The sequence below is a fragment of the Gossypium arboreum genome, chromosome 3, assembly GCF_025698485.1.
Source record: "Gossypium arboreum isolate Shixiya-1 chromosome 3, ASM2569848v2, whole genome shotgun sequence".
In the NCBI taxonomy this organism is placed as follows: Eukaryota; Viridiplantae; Streptophyta; class Magnoliopsida; order Malvales; family Malvaceae; genus Gossypium; species Gossypium arboreum.
Window position 1 is genome coordinate 37,414,408 of NC_069072.1, and position 24,851 is coordinate 37,439,258.

The following is a 24,851-nucleotide window of genomic DNA, read 5'->3' on the forward strand; positions in this document are numbered from 1 at the left end:
AGACAGCAGCAGTGATGTAAATTTGAAAAATCCCTAAAAGTAGTAGAAAGGGAATTAAATGATGAATAAGTTATGGAATCGAATCTTGATAAGTCTATTTTCATATGGAAGAAATGAAACAGGTAAATGAGTTATATTGTAACACCCCGAACCCGAGACCATCGCCGGTGTCGGACGCGAGGGGTTAACGAGCCAAGTCCTCTTAAAGCACCGACCAATTTGGCATTTCCAGACAGGCTGGAAAACTGCGTCACTGTCGCCTTAAAAATCATATCTCGAGTTTCAAAACTCGGAAACTGATTCCGTAAATTTTCCCTGAATTTAGACTCATATATCCTTCCATGGATATATTTCTAGAATTTTTGGTCAGGCCAATTGGTACAGTTTATTAGTTAAAGTCACCCATGTTACAGGGATCGACTGCTCTGACCTTCGCGCATTACAACTTGAATATCTCTCTGTACAGGGCTTTAATACTGGTACCGTTTGTTTCTAATGAAACTAGACTCAAAATGGAATCTGAAAATATAAGGCATGACTCCTAATTATTTCTGGATAATTTATAGTAAATTTTTAAAGTCGCGACAGGGGACCCAGAAACCGTTCTGGCCCTGTCTCACGATAACTTTAATATCTCTTAACAAGTAACTCCTATGACCGTTTCGTTTCTTCCATATGAAAGTAGACTCATCAAGGTTCATTTACATAACTTATTCACTATTTAATACCATTCCTACAAATTTTGGTGATTTTTCAAAACCACACCACTGCTGCTGCCAGCATCTGTTTTCAAGGTAACCTTTACCTATTTCATGATTTCCACGATTCAATTGCCCCTCTTTGCATGCATAGCACAAAGTGTGATCATGATTAACCATTCCAATGGCTAATATTCTCAAAACAATTCCATACCCCATAATGATCAACATACAACGATTATAGTATCATACCAAAACGATATAAGCCATTTTCGCATGGCTATCCAAGTTTACACAAAACCGAAAGGTACATGACCTTCAACAATAGGGTAGTCCTATACATGCCATTTCAAAGTTCAACCAAAATTATACCAAAATGGAGGCTTTGATAGTGTAGATGACTTGACTTTAATGATCCTGAATCCGATCGCTAACGAGCAAAATCTATAAAACAGAGAGCCAAAACAACGGGTAAGCATTTTTATGCTTAGTAAGTCTCAAGCAATAAAATCAGCTTTAACTAAAGCATTACATTCACATAGCCAAATGAATCATTTCATTAATACACATTCACATAATCATACTTACTTCACACTTCATCATTATATACTTTCACAAGATATCAACCAATTCAATAGCTGAAAACTCGTTAGTCGATTGAACGAATGTTACTCAAACATATCGACTTTTCCAATGCACATATAAACATACCTTATCCTTTGGGCTTTTCGAGCGTACTAATTAAATTTATTACAGCAACCAACGCCACCTCTAGCCCAAGCTTCTTCGAATACAACCGGATATAACCACATGCACGAATGCCTTGGTCTTAGCCGGATAGAACGACTTGCACAAATGCCTTCGGGTATTAGCCCGGATTTAACAACTTGCACGAATGCCTTCGGGTCTTAGCCCGGATAGAACGACTTGCACAAATGCCTTCGGGTATTAGCCCGGATTTAACAACTTGCACGAATGCCTTGGTCTTAGCCCGGATGTAGTCACTAGCACAATTGCCTTGGTCTTAACCCGGATATAATTACTAGCATAAATGTCTTCGGGACTTAGCCCGGATATCATTCAATTGCTCATGCACACACACACATCAATAATCATTACACATCCATGTTTCATTTTCGTTACTAAGGCTCAAACACAAACATATCACTAGCATAATCGCCGGGACTTAGCCCGGTATCATTAAATACTCATACACACATAAATCAATAATCATTACACATCCATATTTCATTTCACATAATTCGAGTAGGGTCATTTCTTGAGGACTTACCTCGGATGTTGTCGAACGGCTTCAACGGCTATTCGATCACTTTTTCCTTCCCTTTATCGGATTTAGCTCCCTTTTGCTCTTGAGCTTAACAAATACAAGTAGAAGTATTCAATATTTCTATCAATAATGTTTACTAGTCAATCACATTCGGCATCTCATATCATCTCACTTTATTATAATTTATCATTCAACCTTTGAACCAAAACGCCATTATATGGCCACATATACATACATCCACATATTTAAGCTCAAGAATTTTAACATAACATCAAGTGCTCAAATTACTCATGTGGCCGATTATACATGGTCATAAATACACAAAATCAAAAATAATTTCAAGGTTTTTCACACTATACATGTACTAGGCGAATGTACATGCAAATTTCACAACATTCTTCAACAAATTTCTTCTTTAAACAAACATATTTATCACTTTCTTCATAATCAAAATATCATGTGCAAACATATATACACATATAGGTGCAAGGCAATTTCAAGGTGTCCATAACCATCCAAAACACAAATTTTAACTAACATGCAAGAAGCATAAACCATGCTCATGAATGCATCATGGCGAATACATCACAATCATGCCCTTTCAACTTCGGTCATGGTTAAACAAAAAAAACTCAATGTCTTACTTAAGATTGCTACAAAGAAATTTCAAGAGTAGTCAATCCATCATTGCATGCATCATTAGCAAGCTTCACATTTAGCATGCAATGGCTTTAACCCAATAACAACCTTGGCCAAATACCATTTCCATGGCATAACAAGGATTTGAACCATGGCTAACATGAACATCAAGTTAGCAACTAAAACATGCATGAATCTCATGACACAACCTCATACATACCTTAATCTTGATGCAAGTTTAGCCAAATCTCCTTCTAGATCTCTTCTAAACAAAGAAAATGAAGCAAAATCTCTTCTTCCTCTTAGGAATTTCGGCCAAAGGAAGGAGGGAAAAGATGAACAATTTTTTTTGCTTTTCTTTCTTAGTTACACTGCAATGGGGAATGCTACACTCTCACACACATTTTTTTTTTATTTCTCTTCCCACATCTAATTATTTTATCACTTAATACATCATGCATTAACAAAACATGTCATAACATGTTTTCTTTGCCCATAATTCCTTGCCATGGCCGGCCACCACTTATAAAAAGGGGAATTTGATATGCAAGTCCATTGTTTTGCATGCATGCTTTAATTAGTCATCACACAATTCCCTATCGTACTTTCAAAGTTCACTACTAAGTCCTTTCTAGTGAAATTCACCTTTATAACACTAAATCAATCACCAAAAAATGTCACACATGAGCACACACATATTATAGGCATCAAAACAAATTTTAAATTATTTTTATGCCTCGGTTTTGTGGTACCGAAACCACATTCCGACTAGGGTCAATTTTGGGCTGTCACAACTCTCCCCCACTTAAGAAATTTTCGTCCCCGAAAATCTTACCGGTAAATAGGGTTGGGTATCGCTCTTTCATAGAGTTCTCGGTTTCCCAAGTAGCTTCTTCTATCCCGTGTTTAAGCCATAACACTTTCACTAGCGGAACCCGCTTGTTTCGCAACTCTTTCACTTCACGTGCCAGGATACGAATCGGTTCTTCCTCATAACTCATATTGGCTTGAATTTCAACCTCTGATGGACTAATCACGTGCGATGGATCAGATCTATAGCGTCAAGCATCGAAACATGAAAGACATCGTGAATCTTTTCGAGTTCGGGGCAAAATCGACGATATGCCACCGGACCGACTCGCTTCGGATATCTCATATGGCCCAATGAACCTCGGGCTCAACTTGCCCTTACTACCGAATCGAGTATCTTTTTCCAAGGTGAAACCTTGAGAAACACTTTATCTCCCACCGATGCTCGATGTCTTTACGCTTCAGATCCGCGTGACGACTTCGACGATCGGAGGCTATCTTCGACTTTCACGGATTACTTTCACTTTCGTTCAGATCTCTAATCAAATCCACCGAAAATTTTGCTTTCACCGAGCTCGGTCAAAACAATGGTGTACGGCATTTACGACCGTACAAAGCCTCGTAGGGTGCCATCTTAATACTTGATTGAAAGTTTGTTGTTGTGGCGAATTCAATCAACGACAAATACCGCTCCCATGAACCACTCGAACTCGAGGATGCAACATCTCAACATATCCTCAAGTATCCGAATTATCCGCTCGGATTGACCATCGGTTTGGGGGTGAAAGGCGGTCTGAAATGCAACTTGGTACCCAAAGCTTCTTGTAACTTTTCCAAAATCGCGAGGTAAATCTCGGATCTCTATCCGACACGATAGAAATAGGCACCCGTGCAATCTCACAACTGAGAAGCGTACAATTGGCTAGTTTGTCCATTGAAAAATCCGTGCGTCACGGGGACAAAGTGAGCCGACTTAGTCAATCTATCTACCACGACCCAAACCGCATCCTTCTTACTTCGACAATGGCGGTCCGGATACAAAGTCCATGGTGACTCGATCCCATTTCCACTCGGGTATCGTGATCGGCTGAAGTAATCCTGAAGGCACTTGATGTTCCGCTTTCACTTGTTGACATATTAAACATCTATAAACAAAGTCGGAGATGTCTCGTTTCATACCATGCCACCAAAACCGACGTTTCAAATCGTTGTACATCTTCGTACTCCCCGGGTGGATTGCCATTCGGCTACAATGGGCTTCGTTCAGAATTATCGAAATAAGTTTCAATTCTTTGGAACACACGACGACTTTTGAACCTCAAACAATCGTCATCATCGATTTGAAACTCAAGTCCTTGTTCGAACACACTCACTCGCTTTTGCGACCAACTCGTCGTCGACTTTCTCGAGCTTCACGAATTTGATGTATCAATAATGGTTTGGCTTTCAATTCAGCTACTAACACATTGTCGGATCGAGCAGACAAGTCCACATTCATTGCTCGTAAAGCGAATAATGATTTACGACTTAAGGCATCCGCAACCACATTCGCCTTTCCCGGTGATAGTCTATGACCACTCATAATCCTTTAACAACCGAGCCAACGTCTTTGTCGCAGATTTAAATCTCTTTGAGTCATCAAATATTTGAGACTTTTGTGATCCGAATACACATGGCACTTCTCACCAAATAAGTAATGTCGCCAAATCTTTAAAGGCGAATCGATGGCGACCAATTCGAGATCATGGGTGGATAATTTTTCTCATGTGGCTTTAATTGCCTCGACGCATAGGCCACAACTCGACCTTCTTGCATCAATACACAACCTAACCCAAGTAGGGAGGCGTCACTATAGATGACAAACTCTTTGCCAGATTCGGGTTGCACTAGAATTGGGGCTTTAGTCAAATAAGTTTTCAGTTGATCGAAACTTTTCTGACATTTCTCCGACCATTTGAACCTTACATCCTTTTGGAGTAGCCGTCATTAGGCGTGGCTATCGTTGAGAAACCTTTACAAATCGTCGGTAATAACCGCCAAATTTCAAAAGCTCCAAACCTCGGTAATATTTCTGAGGCTTCCAGTTAAGTATGGCTGAAATTTTGTTTGGGTCGACTCGAATACCGTCATGCAGATATCACATGCCCCAAGAAGCTAACCTCTCTTAACCGAACTCACACTTGTTGAACTTAGCATATAATTGCTTATTCAGTAAAATTTGTAGCACTAACCTCGGTGTTCAAAGATGTTCGGTCTCATTTCTTGAATAGACCAAGATGTCATCAATGAACACGACTACGAACCGATCCAAATATGGTCTCAAGATCCGATTCATTAAATCCATAAATACCGCAGGGCATTAGTAAGCCCAAGCGGCGTCACTAGGAACTCGTAGTGACCATATCTCGCTCAAGGCCGTCTTGGGTACGTCCAATCTCGAATTAAGTAATTGATAATAGCCCGATCTCAAATCTATTTTCGAGAACACCGAAGCTCCTTCAATTGATCGAACAAATCGTCGATCTGTGATAGCGGATATTTGTTCTTTATCGTCGCTTTATTAAGTCGACGATAGTCGATCACGACCTCATGGTTCCATCCTTCTTTTCACAAACAACACCGGCGCACCCCAAGGCGAGAAACTCGGCGAGCAAAACCTCTATCCACCAATTCTTACAACCGAGCTTTCAACTCCTTTAATTCCGTTGGTGCCATACGATCACGGAGCTATCGAAATTGGAGTGGTACCGGTACCAATTCGATGCCAAATTCTATTTCCCGAACAGTGGTAAACCCGCAATTCTTCGGGAAAACATCCGGTATTCACAAACCACCGCACAGATTCGGTTTCTTTTCGACTCCTTGTCATCGAGCACATACGCAAGGTACGCTTCGCACCCTTTTCTTACATATTTACGGGCCAACATTGCGATATTACGGTGGCAACCCTTTAAGTCCGTAGACTCAACCCGAATTATCTCGTTATTCGCGCACCTCAAATCGATGGTCTTGCTTTTGCAATTTACAACCGCATCGTGCATGGTCAACCAATCCAAACCAAGAATAACGTCAATTCATCGAACGGCAAAAGCATCAAGTCCGCCGGAAAACAAGAACCTTGGAATACTAGGGGACTTTTCTTGCACACTTTGTTGACAAGCATGTAATGACCCAAGGGGTTTGACACCCGAATTACAAACTCAGTAGACTCAATAGGCAAAGCCTTACGGGATGCTAAGGTTTCACATATATAAGAATGAGTAGAACCAGGGTCAATCAAAGCAATCACATTAGTATCGAAAAGAGTGAAAGTACCGGTAATAACATCCGGTGAGGCAACGATCCTCGCGTGCGCATATGGCATAAGTCCTAGCAGAGCACGAGCCTCGGGTCTTGTTGTAGCATCTCTCGGCCCTCTCTGACCGCCACTAGCATTGCCCGCATTTGGATGGCCTACCTCGGCGATGGTAGCACTCGGGTTTCCACTTTGACTTACATTTTGTTCAAGCAACCTCGGGCGTCCTTGATAAAGTGGTCACCGATCCACACTTATAACAGAGTGATCACGGAACCTAAAGCTCCCGAATGCCATTTTCCACAATGCACGACACTCGCTCTCTCTCGGCGATCATTTCCACCATCGGCGATCGAAGTGACTCGTGTGGTCACAGGGGTCGACCGCGATCTCGTCTAGAAAAGCCCGGCGCCTCTAGACCGGCTCACATCATCTCGAAATCTCTTGATGCTGTTGAAGAGACTTTCCGAGGACCTTTTCGAATTCTCCAGTTCCCACATCAACTTTTGTTTCTCCTTTCTAAGCTCTTCGACTTTACAAGCTCGCTCAACAAGTACTACGAACTCTCGTATTTCGAGAATGCCAACTAACATCCTTATATCATCATTTAGCCCATCCTCAAGCGTTTACACATAATAGCTTCGGACGAAATGCATTCTCGCGTCTGGCTAAGCCTCACAAATTTTCGTTCAGTGATCGATGGCGACATAGAGCCTTGCTTAAGATCAAGAAATTCCTTCGCTTTTGGTCGATGAATCTCGGTGATATACTTTTTTGAAACTCGGTTTGAAAGAATTCCCAAGTCACTTGCTCTCTAGGCACCACAAGTCGAGTACTCCACCAATAGTAGGCGAAATCGCGTAGCAAGGAGATGGTACACTTTAAGCACTCATCGGTGTACAAGATAGCTCATCGAGCACCGGATAGTGTTGTCCAACCAAAATTCAGCTTGCTCGGCATCGCCGCTATCCGTAGCCTTGAATTCAAGGCCCCATGTTTACGAATTCTGTCGATGGGGGCTTACTTGACCTTATTTGGTCGATTCTGGGAGGTATTATAGGTGCGGGGTTGCATTAGTCGGAAATGGAGGTGGTGGAACACCATGTTAGTTCGAATGTATTGGTTGAACCAATCATTCATCACGCTATAAAAGGCTTGCCTAGCCTCATCATTCGGATTGCTGGCCATAGGTTGAGAGTCCGCGGCGCTGTCCCTTGTCGGGAGCAGCGCCACACTCTCCACATCATCAGCTATTGCTCGGTTGGGATCGGGATCCATTGCTATAAACAAACACAAATTCAGATTGTCAGAAATCACCACACTGTCAATTTATCACTATATGGCATGTATAGCTAGACACCAAACATATCACGGTAGTCCTAGAATCGACTAAACCGTAGCTCTGATACCAAATAAAATTGTAACACCCCGAACCCGAGACCATCGCCGGTGTCGGACGCGAGGGGTTAACGAGCCAAGTCCTCTTAAAGCACCGACCAATTTGGCATTTCCAGACAGGCTGGAAAACTGCGTCACTGTCGCCTTAAAAATTATATCTCGAGTTTCAAAACTCGGAAACTGACTCCGTAAATTTTCCCTGAATTTAGACTCATATATCCTTCCATGGATTTATTTCTAGAATTTTTGGTAGGGCCAATTGGTACAGTTTATTAGTTAAATCCACCCATGTTACAGGGATCGACTGCTCTGATCTTTGCTCGTTACAACTTGAATATCTCTCTGTACAGGGCTTTAATACTGGTGAAATTTGTTTCTAATGAAACTAGACTCAAAATGGAATCTGCACATATAAGGCATGACTCCTAATTCTTTCTGGATAATTTATAGTAAATTTTTAAATTTGCGACAGGGGACCCAGAAACCGTTCTGGCCCTGTCTCACGATAACTTTAATATCTCTTAACAAGTAACTCCTATGACCGTTTCGTTTCTTCCATATGAAAGTAGACTCATCAAGGTTCATTTACATAACTTATTCACTATTTAATACCATTCCTACAAATTTTGGTGATTTTTCAAAACCACACCACTGCTGCTGCCAGCATATGTTTTCAAGGTAACCTTTACCTATTTCATGATTTCCACGATTCAATTGCCCCTCTTTGCATGCATAGCACAAAGTGTGATCATGATTAACCATTCCAATGGCTAATCTTCTCAAAACAATTCCATACCCCATAATGATCAACATACAACGATTATAGTATCATACCAAAACGATATAAGCCATTTTCGCATGGCTATCCAAGTTTACACAAAACCGAAAGGTACATGACCTTCAACAATAGGGTAGTCCTATACATGCCATTTCAAAGTTCAACCAAAATTATACCAAAATGGAGGCTTTGATAGTGTAGATGACTTCGACTTTAATGATCCCGAATCCGATCGCTAACGAGCAAAATCTATAAAACAGAGAGCCAAAGCAACGGGTAAGCATTTTTATGCTTAGTAAGTCTCAAGCAATAAAATCAGCTTTAACTAAAGCATTACATTCACATAGCCAAATGAATCATTTCATTAATACACATTCACATAATCATACTTACTTCACACTTCATCATTATATACTTTCACAAGATATCAACCAATTCAATAGCTGAAAACTCGTTAGTCGATTGAACGAATGTTACTCAAACATATCGACTTTTCCAATGCACATATAAACATACCTTATCCTTTGGGCTTTTCGAGCGCATTAATTAAATTTATTACAGCAACCAACGCCACCTCCAGCCCAAGCTTCTTGAATACAACCGGATATAACCACATGCACGAATGCCTTCGGGTCTTAGCCCGGATAGAACGACTTGCACAAATGCCTTCGGGTATTAGCCCAGATTTAACAACTTGCACGAATGCCTTCGGGTCTTAGCCCAGATAGAACGACTTGCACAAATGCCTTGGTATTAGCCCGATTTAACAAGCAGCACGAATGCCTTCGGTCTTAGCCTGATGTAGTCACTAGCACAATTGCCTTGGTCTTAACCGGATATAATTACTAGCATAAATGTCTTGGGACTTAGCCGGATATCATTCAATTGCTCATGCACACACACACATCAATAATCATTACACATCCATGTTTCATTTTCGTTACTAAGGCTCAAACACAAACATATCACTAGCATAATCGCCTTGGACTTAGCCCGTATCATTCAAATACTCATACACACATAAATCAATAATCATTACACATCCATATTTCATTTCACATAATTCGAGTAGGGTCATTTCTTGAGGACTTACCTCGGATGTTGTCGAACGGCTTCAACGGCTATTCGATCACTTTTTCCTTCCCTTTATCGGATTTAGCTCCCTTTTGCTCTTGAGCTTAACGAATACAAGTAGAAGTATTCAATATTTCTATCAATAATGTTTACTAGTCAATCACATTCGCATCTCATATCATCTCACTTTATTATAATTTATCATTCAACCTTTGAACCAAAACGCCATTATATGGCCACATATACATACATCCACATATTTAAGCTCAAGAATTTTAACATAACATCAAGTGCTCAAATTACTCATGTGGCCGATTATACATGGTCATAAATACACAAAATCAAAAATAATTTCAAGGTTTTTCACACTATACATGTACTAGGCTGAATGTACATGCAAATTTCACAACATTCTTCAACAAATTTCTTCTTTAAACAAACATATTTATCACTTTCTTCATAATCAAAATATCATGTGCAAACATATATACACATATAGGTGCAAGGCCGAATTTCAAGGTGTCCATAACCATCCAAAACACAAATTTTAACTAACATGCAAGAAGCATAAACCATGCTCATGAATGCATCATGGCCGAATACATCACAATCATGCCCCTTTCAACTTCGGTCATGGTTAAACAAAAAAAAAAACTCAATGTCTTACTTAAGATTGCTACAAAGAAATTTCAAGAGTAGTCAATCCATCATTGCATGCATCATTAGCAAGCTTCACATTTAGCATGCAATGGCTTTAACCCAATAACAACCTTGGCCAAATACCATTTCCATGGCATAACAAGGATTTGAACCATGGCTAACATGAACATCAAGTTAGCAACTAAAACATGCATGAATCTCATGACACAACCTCATACATACCTTAATCTTGATGCAAGTTTAGCCAAATCTCCTTCTAGATCTCTTCTAAACAAAGAAAATGAAGCAAAAATGTAACACCCCGAACCCGAGACCGTCGCCGGAGTCGAACACGAGGTGTTAACAGACTTCAACCCACTTATTGAGAGTTTCCAGACAAGCTGCCAATCTGTGTACTAGTCGCTCCAAAATTCATAACTTGAGTTTTACAACTCAAAAATCAGTTTCGCAATTTTTCCCTGAAACTAGACTCATATTTCCATCTACATATTTTTTTCTAGAATTTTTGGTCGAGCCAATTAGTACAGTTTATTAGTTAAAGTCTCCCCTGTTGCAGGGATCGACTACACTGACCTTTGTGCATTACGAATTGGATATCTCCCTGTACAGGGCTTCAATACTGATGCCGTTTGTTTCTATAGAAACTAGACTCAGAGAGGAATCTACACATATATGGCATGACTCCTAATTATCTCTGGTTAATTTACAATGATTTTCCAAAGTCGGGACAGGGGATCCAGAAACCGTTCTGGCCCTGTTTCACAAGAACTTTAATATCTGTTAACTTATAACTCATATGACCATTTCGTTTCTTCTATATAAAAGTAGATTCATCAATGTACATTTACATAATTTATTTACTATTTAATACCATTCCTACTATTTTTAGTGATTTTTCAATCTCACGTTACTGCTGCTGCCAGCACCTGTCACTAAAGCAACTATGCCTATTTCATGATTTCCCTTTGATCTAACTAGTGATTCATCATACATGTCACAAATCATGATCATGACTAGCCATACCAGAGGCTAATCATTATCCAACATCTCCCTACTACACTATTGCCATAACATGCATTTTAACACCAAAATAATCAACCATGGCATAAGGCATGGAAATCGAATTACCAAGACTTGTGACTTAACATTTGAGAACTAAATCCAACCAAGCATTTATGCCATTTTCGCATGGCTAAAAGTTTACATACCAAAGTTCAACAAAGCATATTAGCCTATACATGCCAAAATGTTCTCCTAAACCGACTACACAAAAAATACCAAAAGTTGCTAGCCGTGTGATGACTCCAATGACGATCACGAGCACGCAAAAAGGACGAGTCCGAGAAACCTAAAATGGCGACAAGCAAACACCGGGTGAGTATATAACTCAGTAAGCCATAAGCATTATATTGCCGTTCAGTAATAATATACCATAAAAGAAAATAATTAATGCGGATTAAAATCCTCCATCCACACCCCAAACGGTACTATAATTCTTTAGGCATTTCGGTTTGGTCACATACCAAGCCCTACTTGATATTTCATACATTACGCCATATGACATTGCATGCATTTATTTTCGAGCATAATCACCACATAGATCAAGACTTACCAAACCAAAATTCCAAATATAAATAAAATGTCCATTCCTCATGAGCTCAAGGTGTTTACTCGCATCGCTGTCCATGATTGACTCGGTAAGGCCGCGCACATAGAACATGTACGTTTATTAGAGGATGTGCAATAAGCCCGCACACTTAGTGCTTAATAGTCGAACTCGCACACTTAGTGCTATATAATCAAACTTGCACACTTAGTGCTGTATAATTTGAACCCGCACACTTAGTGCCAATTTGTGATTATAAATGTTTACACCGCACACTTAGTGCCGAAACCGATCATTCAATACATCTCACCTCTTTTCTTTCAATTCAATATTTTATCACCACATACATACATGTTTATATATATATTCTACCATTCCATTCAGCATCATTACTTGGACATTACGACCCTTTAAATTAGTACAAAATAAGTGCTTAATGACTTACCTTATATCGGATGAAATGATTTCCAATCTACTACTCGATTATCTTTGCTTTGCCTTTGCTTGGTTCTCCCTCTTTGATGTCTTGATCTAAAATGAATACATTTAGTAGTTTAATCTTCTTGCTGGATTTTTATGTGTATGACTTAATGGTTTTCACCGCATTTCACAACTATCTTTGTTCAAAATATCAAAATCTCAACCAACATTTGTTTAATGCTTCAAGGCCGAATGCATGGTCATCATTAAGTTAATCTAGTCTCAAGTATTTTAATCCTAACATACAACATCATGAATCAACTCAACCTTATAAGCCAATATTACTCCTACAACCGATTGTAAGGAGTTAACAAAGAAAATATATTTTTACAAACATATACACCCATATGGCCGATTTTACCAAATCAAATTTAACCTTACTTATCTCAAATTTTCATTTCATACTATCATCCCCATGACATAGCAAGGTTTTGAATTATGGACTAATTAGAACTAAAACTAGCAACTAAGAACATGCATGAATCTCATGGCACCATATTAAACATACCTTAATCTAGCTACAAGGATGGCCAACCTATTCCAAACCAACCATGAGCAAGGACCCTTCCTTCTCCTTGAGATTTTCGGCCAAAAGGATGAAAAAAAAGATGAACAAAGCTTTTTTTTGTTTTTCTTTCTCACTTGCACGGCAATGGGGAGGGAGGAAAGCCTTCACACACAAACTTTTTTTTATTACTCATGCACCTTATTTTATTTATTTCAACATAAAACACTCACCCAACATGTTTCATGACATGTCTTGCCCATGCTTCCTTGTCATGGCCGGCCACTAGCACTTGGGGGGGGGATTTTGACATGCAAGTCCTCCCTTTTGACTACATGTACTATTAGGTCCTTATAGATTAGCCTATCATTTTTCAAAAGTGACATACAAGTCCTACTAACTGAATTCACATGCAATCGACTAAACCGAAACTTGAAATTTTCACACATTCGTAAATACATATTCTAGGAATAAATATTACGTTCAAACATTTCGGTGACTCGGTTTAGTGGTCCCGAAACCACTTCCCGACTAGGGTCAATTTTGGGCTGTCACAAAAAATCTCTTCTTCCTCTTAGGAATTTCGGCCAAAGGAAGGAGGGGAAAAGATGAACAATTTTTTTTTTGTTTTTCTTTCTTAGTTGCACGGCAATGGGGGAATGCTACACTCTTGCACACATTTTTTTTATTTCTCTTCCCACATCTAATTATTTTATCACTTAATACATCATGCATTAACAAAACATGTCATAACATGTTTTCTTTGCCCATAATTCCTTGCCATGGCCGGCCACCACTTATAAAAAGGGGAATTTGACATGCAAGTCCATTGTTTTGCATGCATGCTTTAATTAGTCATCACACAATTCCCTATCGTACTTTCAAAGTTCACTACTAAGTCCTTTCTAGTGAAATTCACCTTTATAACACTAAATCAATCACCAAAAAATGTCACACATGAGCACACACATATTATAGGCATCAAAACAAATTTTAAATTTTTTTTATGCCTCGGTTTTGTGGTACCGAAACCACATTCCGACTAGGGTCAATTTTGGGCTGTCACATATATTTTATGAGCTATTTAAGTTTTGGTGGAACAGGGTCAGGGTAATCTCTAAATCCCCTGTTCTGACTTTAAGAATTCACCATAAATTGTAAAAAAATAAATAGGAGTTTTACCTTACATTTATGAAATCCTTATTGAGTCTAGTTTTATGAAAAACAAACAACATAGTCATTGAAACTCTGTACAGGGAGATATCTGATTCGTAATACACAGGGGTCAGAGTAGCCAAACCCTGAAATAGGGAAAACTTTAACTAATAAACTGTACTAATTGGCCTGACCAAAAATTCTAGAAAAAAATTTGTAAGTAGATATATGAGTCTAGTTTTAGGAAAAATTTATGGAATTGGATTTCGAGTTTTGTAACTCGAGATATGAATTTTTTTAGCGATTGTGACGCAGTTAGCCAGCTTGTCTGGAAATTCTAAAATAAATTGTTTGAGCTGTTTAATTAATGAATTAAATCCGTTAACACCTTGTGCTTGACTCCGGAGACGGTCTCGGGTACGGGGGCTTTACATTTTGTAGTATCAGAGTAGGTTTAGTCGGTTCTCAGACTAACGTGGTGTAAGTACGGATTTTGCTATACATGCCATATTTATATATTGTGATAGTGTGACGACTCCTGAACTTTTTAAATGATTTCTTTTATAGTAAATGGATCCCGATCCAACTGTGGCTGATGATGTAGAGAGCAATGCGCCAGCTCCTACTGAAGGGGCAGTGCTGACTGAAAATTGACCTCCTACTATTGGCCAAGGCGGAGGAGAAAGGGCTCGGGAAGCCTTTCTCCAAATGATGAATGCTTGGTATACAGAGTTCGTTCGTACGAACCCGACTGCTCAACAACCTCCCCCACCACCCCCGATTTCTCAACCTATACCCCAGATGCCTTCAAGTATGGATCTGATGAAATTCCATAGATCTCCGGTTGACTGAATCCGCAAGCAAGGGGCTGAAGAATTCAGGGCAAATGTTGATAATGACGCTGAAAAAGTAGAATTTTGGCTAGAAAATTCTATTCGGCTATTTGATGAGTTATCTTGTACACCTGAAGAGTGCTTGAAGTGTGCTATATCATTGCTGAGGGATTCGGCTTATTATTGGTGAAAGATATTAATTTCAGTGGTGCCGGAAGAGAAGGTGACTCGGGAATTCTTTCAAGAAGAATTTCAGAAGAAATATATCAGTGAAAGATTTGTAGACCAGAAGCGTAAAGAGTTTCTCGAGTTGAAGCAATGCAACATGACAGTTACTGAGTATGAAAGAGAGTTCGTTCGATTAAGCAAGTATGCTCGAGAATATATCCCTTTAGAGGTTAAAATGTGCAAACGATTTGAAGATGGACTTAATGAAGACATCAAGGTATTTTTGGGTATTTTTGAGTTGAAAGAATTTGTGGTACTTGTTATCGGGCTTGTAAGGCTGAAGAACTAATTAAAGAGAAGAAAAAGACAGAGGCTGAGATAAGAAATTGGAAGAAAAGACCGATGAGCAGTACACTCCCACCACAGTCTAGAAAGTCCAGAGATATGTATTCTCGTTCTCAGGCATCAGCAGGGCATTCATATGGGGATTGTAAGAAGAAAAATGTGGGTTCCAGATCTCGAACTACTTCGGTGGCTAGTGTGGGAAATTTGAGAATTGCTAGTCCCGAGTGCCAACGATGTGGTAGAAGTCACTTTGGTCCTTGTAGAACTAATGAATGTTACCAGTGTAGGTCTCTGGATCATTTTATTAGAGATTGTCCAGAGAGGATCAAGAAAGAAAAATTTCAGAGTGCAAAGCCAAGTGGTACTATTTCGAGAGGAAGATCTTCGAGAAATGCTGGGAACGAGGCAAGCAGCAAGAATGTAGTTAGAGAATCAGCGCTGAAATCTAAAGCTAGAGCTCCGGCTAGAGCTTATGCCATAAGGGTGTGTGAAGATGCTTCGTCTCCCGACGTGATTATCGGTACTTTCTCTCTTTATGATATTAATGTTATTGCTTTGATCGACCCTGGTTCTACTCATTCGTATGTGTGCGTGAAATTGGTGTCTAATATGAACATACCTATTGAGTCTACAGAATTTATGGTTAAAGTATCGAACCCGTTAAGCAAATGTGTCATAGTTGATAAAGTATGCAAGAAATGTCCTTTGATGAGTAGGGGTCATTGCTTTCCAGCCGACTTGATATTGTTGTCGTTTGATGAATTTGATGTTATTTTGGGTATGGATTGGTTGACATTGCATGATGCTATAGTGAATTGTAAACAAAAGGTTATTGAATTAAAATGTGAAAATGGTGAAATTCTGCGGGTTGAATTAGACGAATCAGAACCATTGTTTAGTGTGATTACTTTGATGTTGGCTCAAAGATATTTGAGAAAAGGTTATGAAGGTTATTTGGCATATGCATTGAATACAAAAGAATCTGAGAAGAAAGTTGAATCAGTACCGATTGTGTGTGAATTTGTGAATGTATTTCCAGAGGAGTTACCGGGTTTGCCTCCTTTCAGAGAAGTAGAATTTGGTATTGAGCTGATACCTGGAACGAATCCGATCTCGATTGCTCCGTATAGAATGGCACCAACAGATTTGAAAGAATTAAAGACACAGTTACAAGAATTAATAGATAAAGGCTTTGTGAGACCGAGTTTCTCGCCTTGGGGTGCTCCCGTATTATTTATGAAAAAGAAGAATGGTTCTATGAAATTATGTGTGGACTATCGGTAGTTGAATAAGGTGACAATCAAGAACAAGTATCCGTTGCCGAGAATTGACGACTTGTTCAATCAGTTGAAAGGAGCAACATGGTTTTGAAAGATCGATTTGAGGTCTGATACTACCAATTGCGGGTGAAAGAATCAGATGTGCCTAAAACTGCTTTTAGAATAAGGTACGGCCATTATGAATTCTTAGTTATGCCATTTGGGTTGAAAAATGCTCCTGCTGTGTTTATGGATTTGATGAATCAAATATTCTGACCATATTTGGACAAGTTTGTTGTAGTATTTATTGACAATATCTTGATTTATTCGAAGAACGAGGTAGAACATGTTGAGCACTTGAGGATAGTCTTGCAAATTCTGAGAGATAAGTAGTTGTATGCCAAGTTCAGTAAAAGTGAGTTTTGGCTTCGAGAAGTTGGATTCTTAGGTCATATTGCTTCAGGTGATGGTATACGGGTCGATTCCAGTAAGATTTCAGCTATTGTTGAGTGGAAGCCGCCAAAGAACATGACTGAGGTTAGAAGTTTCTTGGGTTTGGCTAGTTATTACCGATGATTTGTAAATGGGTTCTCTATGATTACTACTCCTATGACCAGACTACTCCGAAAGGATGTTAAATTAGAGTGGACAGAAGAATGCCAATAGAGTTTTGAGAAATTAAAGAAGTTATTGACTGAAGCACCGGTGTTGGTACAGCCCGAGCCAGGTAAAGAATTTGTAGTGTATAGTGATGCCTCTCTAAATGGCTTGGGATGTGTACTTATGCAAGAGGGAAAGGTTGTGGCTTATGCTTCGAGGCAGTTAAAATCTCATGAAAAGAACTATCCAACTCATGATTTGGAGCTAGATGCTGTAGTATTTGCTTTGAAGATTTGGCGATATTATCTGTACAGAGAAAAATGCCGAGTGTATATGGATCATAAAAGTCTCAAGTACTTGATGACACAAAAAGACTTGAATTTGAGACAGCGGAGATGGTTAGAATTATTGACAGATTACGAGCTTGTGATTGACTATCATCCAGGGAAAGTGAATGTGATTATCGATACCTTGAGTAGAAAGTCGTTATTTGCTTTGAGAGCTATGAATACTTGGTTGACGGTATCTGATAATGTGTGACAGCCCAAAATTGACCCTAGTCGGAAGGTGGTCTCGGGACCACAAAACCGAGGCATAAAAATAATTAAAAATTTATTTTGATGCCTATAATATGTGTGTGCTCATGTATGACATTTTATGATGATTGATTTAGTGTTATAAGGGTGAATTCCACAAGAAAGGACTTAGTAATGAACTTTGAAAGTATGATAGGGAAATGTGTGATGACTAATTAAAGCATGCATGCAAAATAATAGACTTGCATGTCAAATTCCCCTTTTATAGGTGGTGGCCGCCATGACAAGGAGGATGGGCTAAACATGTCATGGAACATGTTTTGTTGGTGCATTAGGGTGAAATAATAAACAAAGGTGTATGGGTGATAAAAAATGAAAAAAATGTGTGTGAGTGTGGTAATCCCCCTATTGCCGTGAGTTGTAGAGAAGGAAAGAAAAAATTTTGTTCATCCTTTCTTTGAGCCAAAACTAAGGAAGAAGGAGGATTTTGCTTCATGCTTGGTTTGGAAGAGATCTAGAAGGAGATTTGGCTAAGTTTGCATCAAGATTAAGGTATGTATGAGGTTGTGTTAGGAGTTTCATGCATGTTTTGGTTGCTAACTTGATGTGCATGTTAGCCATGGCTCAAATCTTTGTTAAGCCATGGAAATGGTATTTGGCCAAAGTTGTTATGGTGATAAAGCCATTGCATGCTAAGTGTGAAGCTTGATGATGATGCATGCAATGATGGATTGTCTACTCTTGAGTAAGATTTTGAGCTTTCTTTTGTTTTATCATGATTGAAGTTGAAAAGGAGCATGATTGTCATATTCGCCATGATGCATTCATGAGCATGGTTCATGCTTCTTGCATGTTAGTTAAAATTTGTGTTTTGGATGGCTATGGACACCTTGAAATTCGCCATGCTCATATATGTATATATATGTTTGCACATGATGTTTTGGTTATGAAGGAAGTGATGAATAAGTTTGTTTAAAGAAGAAGATGTTGAAGAATAATTGTGAAATTGTAAGCACATTCGCCTAGCACACATATGAGTGCTTGATGCTATATTGTAAGTTTTGAGCTACAATATGCAAAGCATTAACTAGTAAAATGCATGCTGTTTTTGTGTGGTATTAAGTGCATAATTGGCCTCAACATGGACAAGTATATTCGGCCTTGGGTAGCCTATTGAAGGCCTTAGCTTTTCCTTGATGCTCGAATAAATTGTATTGAATTGCTTGATGTAGTATAAAATGTGCATGACCATTGTGTATTCAAGTTAAAGGGTGGCCATATGACCATTTAAATTCTGGTCATATTCGCCATAAGCTAGCACAATGAGGTTTTGATAAATTGAATTTTTTGAATTAGCTCAAGAGCTAAGAGGGCCACAATTGGACAAGGGAAGGAAAAAGTGATCGAATAGCCGTAAAAGCCGCTCGACAACATCCGAGGTAAGTCCTCAAGAAGTGACCTTACTTGAATTATGTGGAATGAAATATGGATGTATTGATTATTGATTTATGTGTGTATGAGTATTCGAATGATACCCGGGCTAAGTCCCAAGGCGATTATGTTAGTGATTATAATTGTGTTTGAGCCTTAGTAACGAAAATAAATATGTATGTCCAATGATTATTGATGTATGTGTGCATGAGAAATTGATTGATATCCGGCTAAGCCTCAAGACAATTATGCTGGAAATTATAACCGGGTTAAGACCGAAGGCAATTGTGCTAGTGGCTACATCCGGGCTAAGACCAAGGCATTCGTGCGAGTCATTCCATCCGGCTAAGACCAAGGCATTTGTGCAAATCGTGATATCCGGGTTAAGTCCCGTGAGGCCTTGGTGCGGGTTACCATAACCGGGCTATGTCCCAAGGCGATTGATCGAGTAGCGACATCCGGTTAAACTCCGAAGGTATGTGATTTGAAAATTATAAGCTTGCTGGAAAATTTCAGCTAATGCACTTGTGAAATTTCCCAATGACAAGGTAAGTGCGGTGTGTGCTGCTGCGCTAGGAGTAAGAGCGTGAATATCCGCTCCTATGATGGAACGAGTTATCGGCCTTAATGAAGCCGTTATTTGTGTATGAACATAAGAGTTGGGATGGTGAAGTAAGTATGATTATGTGAATGTGCATTAATGAAATGATGCATTTAACTATGTGAATGTATTGCGATAATTAGAGTTGATTATATTCCTTGAGACTTACTAAGCATAAAATGCTTACTCCGCTGCTTTGGCTCTCGCTTTTCTAGATTTCGCCGATAGCAATCGGATTCGGGATCGTTGAAGTCAAGTCATCCACACTATCAAGCCCCCATTTTGGTATAAATTCTTGGTTGAACTTGAAATGGCATGTATAGGACTACCCTTGTTGGTTTAAATATGTTATGATGTATATGTGTACGGCCATGCGAAAATGGTTCGTAATAGTGAAGTATCAACTTAAACTATTTGCGGTTTGTATATATATATATGGTGTCATGATGTGACTATGAATTGGAAATGAGAATGTTGGTCACATGATCAGCCATTGGCATGGTTAAAATGATCATATGTGGACCTATGTAAGGCAAGACTAGTTGGTTCATGGAGACTACAAAATAGGTAAGACCTACCTTAAAACAGATGCTGCCAGCTGCAGTAACGTGAATGTGAAAAATCACCAAAATTTGTAGGAATGGTATTAAATAGTGAATCAGCTATGTAAATGAACATTGATGAGTCTATTTTCATATGGAAGAAACGAAATGGTCATAGGAGTTACATGTTAAGAGATATTAAAGCTATTGTGAGACAGGGCCAGAACGGTTTCTGGGTTCCCTGTCGCAACTTTAAAATTTACTATAAATTATCCAGAAATAATTAGGAGACATACCTTATATGTACAGATTCCATTTTGAGTCTAGTTTCATTAGAAACAAACGGCACCAGCATTAAAGCCCTGTACAGAGAGATATTCAAGTTATACCGCGTGAAGGTCAGAGCAGTCGATCCCTGTAACATGGGTGACTTTAACTAATAAACTGTACCAATTGGCCCAACCAAAATTCTAGAAATAAATCCATGGATGGATATATGAGTCTAAATTCAGGAAAATTTACGAAACCAGTTTCCGAGTTTTGAAACTCGAGATATGATTTTAAGGCGACAGTGACGCAGTTTTTCCAGCCTAACTGGAAATGTCCAATGAATGGGCAAAACAAGTGAACTTGGCTTGCTAACCCCTCGTGTCCGACACACCGATGGTCTCGGGTTCGGGTGTTACAATTTTATTGGTATCGAGCCACGGTTTAGTCGATTCTAGGACTACCGTGAGGTGTTTGGGGTCTAGCTATACATGCCATTAAATGATGAATCGATAGTGTGGTGATTTCGACAATTTGACTTTGAGTTTGTTTATAGCAATGGATCCCGATCCCAACCGAGCAATAGCTGATGATGTGGAGAGTGTGGCGCCTGCTCCGCAAGGGACAGCGCCGGCGGACTCTCAACCTATGGCCAGCAATCCGAATGATGAGGCTAGGCAAGCCTTTTATAGTGTGATGAACGAATGGTTTAATCAATACATTCGAACTAACACGGCTGTCCCACAACCTCTATTCCCGACAAATGCAACCCTGCACCTACAATACCTCCGTGAATGACCAAATAAGGTCAAGTAAGCCCCAGTCGATAGGATTCAAAACATGGGGCCACTGAATTTAAAGCTACGGATGATGATGATGCGAACGAGCTGAATTTTGGTTGGACAACACTATCCGGTGCTCGATGAGCTATCTTGTACACCGATGAGTGCTTAAAGTGTACCATCTCCTTGCTACGTGATTCCACCTACTATTGGTGGAGTACTCGACTTCGTGGTACCTAGAGAGCAAGTGACTTGGGAATTCTTTCAAACCAAGTTCAAAAAAAAAAAAAAAGTATATCGATCGAGATTCATCGACCAAAAGCGAAGGGAATTTCTTGATCTTAAGCAAGGTTCTATGTCGGTTACCGACTATGAACGAAAATTTGTGAGGCTTAGCCGATCGCGAGAAATGCATTTCGTCCGAAGCTATTATGTAAACGCTTGAGGATGGGCTGAATGATGATATAAGGATGTTCGTTGGCATTCTCGAAATCGAGAGATCGTAGTACTTGTTGAGCGAGCTTGTAAAGTCGAAGAGCTTAGAAAGGAGAAACAAAAAGCTGATGTGGGAACCGAAGAATTCGAAAGAGGTCCTCGGAAAGTCTCTTCAACAGCAATCAAGAGATTTCGAGATGATGTGAACCGTCTAGAGGCGCTTTGGGCTTTTCTAGACGAGGACGCGATCGACCCTGTGACCACACGAGTCACTTGATCGCCAGATGGTGGAAATGATCGCGAGAGGGCGGAGTGTCAACATTGTGGCAAATGGCATTCGGGAGCTGTTGGTTTCGTGATCGCTCTGCTATAAGTGTGGATCGGCCGACCACTTTAGGAAGGATTGCCCGAGGATGCTTGAATGTAATGTGAGTCGAGTGGAAACTCGGGTGCTACCATCGCCGAGGTAGGCCACCTAGAAATATGGGCAATGTCGATTGGCGGTCGAGAGGATCTAGAGATGCTACCATCGGATCCGAGGCTCGTGCTCCTGCGAGGACTTATGCCATACGTGCACGCGAGGATCTTTGCCTCTCCGGATGTCATTACGGTGCTTTCACTCTTTTCAATACTAATGTGATTGCTTTGATTGACCCCGGTTCTACTCAATCTTATATATGTGAAACCTTAGCATCCAAAGAAGACTTTGCCTATTGAGTCTCGAGTTTGTAATTCGGTGTCAAACCCTTGGGTCATTACGTGCTTGTCAACAAAGTGTGCAAGAAAAGTCCCCTAGTGTTCCGAGGTTCTTGTTTCCGTGGACTTGATGCTTTTGCCGTTCGATGAATTCGACGTTATTCTTGGTTTGGATGGGTTGACCATGCACGATGCGGTCGTAAATTGCAAAAGCAAGACTATCGATTTGAGGTCTTGCGAATAACGAGATAATTCGGGTTAAGTCTACGGACTTAAAGGGGTTGCCGGTAATATCGCAATGTTGGCCCGAAAATATGTAAGAAAAGAGTGCGAAGCGTACCTTGCGTCGTGCTTTCGATGACAAGGAATCGAAAAAGAAACCCGAATCTGTGCCCGTGGTTTGTGAATACCGGATGTTTTCCACAAGAATTGCCGGTTTACCACTGTTCGGAAATAGAATTTGGCATCGAATTGGTACCTGGTACCACTCCAATTTCGATAGCTCCGTATCGTATGGCACCAACGGAATTAAAGGAGTTGGAAGCTCAGTTGCAAGAATTGGTGGATAGAGGTTTTGCTCGCCCGAGTTTTTCGCCTTGGGGTGCGCCAGTGTTGTTCGTGAAAAAGAAGGATGGAACCATGCAGCTGTGCATCGATTATCGTCAGCTTAATAAAGCGACAATAAAGAACAAATATCCGTTGCCACGTATCGATGACTTGTTCGATCAACTAAAGGGAGCCTCAGTGTTCTCGAAAATAGATTTGAGATCGGGCTATTATCAATTGCAAATCCGAGATTGGACGTACCCAAGACCGCCTTGAGCGAGATATGGTCACTATGAGTTCCTAGTGATGCCATTTGGGCTCACTAATGCCCTCACGGTATTTATGGATTTAATGAATCGGATCTTTAGACCATATTGGATCGATTAAGTAGTCGGGTTCATTGATGACATCTTGGTCTATTCAAGAAATGAGACCGAACATGTTGAACACCTGCGGTTAGTGCTGCAAATTTTACGGATAAGCAATTATATGCTAAGTTCAAGAAGTGTGAGTTACGGTTAAGAGAGGTTAGCTTCTTGGGTCATGTGGTATTCTGCATCGGTATTCGAGTCGACCCGAATAAAATTTCAGCCATACTTAATTGGAAGCCTCAGAAATATTCTTGAGGTTCGGAGCTTTTTGGGGCTTGCTTGGTTATTACCGACGATTTGTAAAGGCTTCTCAACGATAGCCACGCCGATGACGGCTTACTCCAAAAGGATGTTAAGTTCGAATGGACGGAGAAATGCCAAAAAGTTTCGATCAATGAAAACTTATTTGATGAAGCCCCAATTCTAGTGCAACTTTGAGTCCCAAGAAAGAGTTTGTCATCTATAGCGACGCCTCTATACTTGGGTTAGGTTGCGTATTAATGCAAGAAGGTCGAGTTGTGGCCTGTCGTCGAGGCAATTAAAGCCACATGAGAAAAATTATCCGACTCATGATCTCGAATTGGCGCCATCGTATTCGCTTTAAAGATTTGGCGACATTACTTATTTGGTGAAAAGTGCCATGTATACTCGGATCACAAAAGTCTCAAATATTTGATGATCCAAAGAGACTTAAATCTGCGACAAAGACGTTGGCTCGAGTACATTAAAGGATTACGAGCTGGTCATTGACTATCACCCGGAAAGGCGAATGTGGTTGCGGATGCCTTGAGTCGTAAATCATTATTCGCTTCTGACGATGAGCGATGCACTTGTCTGCTTGATCCGATAGTGTGTTAGTAGCTGAATTGAAAGCCAAACCACTATTGATACATCAAATTCGAGAAGCTCGTAAAGTCGACGACGAGTTGGCGCAAAACGGGCCGAGAGTGTGTTCGAACAAGGATTCGAGTTTCAAATCGATGATGACGATTGTTTGAGGTTCAAAAGTCGTCTGTGTGTTCCAAAGAATTGAACTCATTTTGATAATTCTGA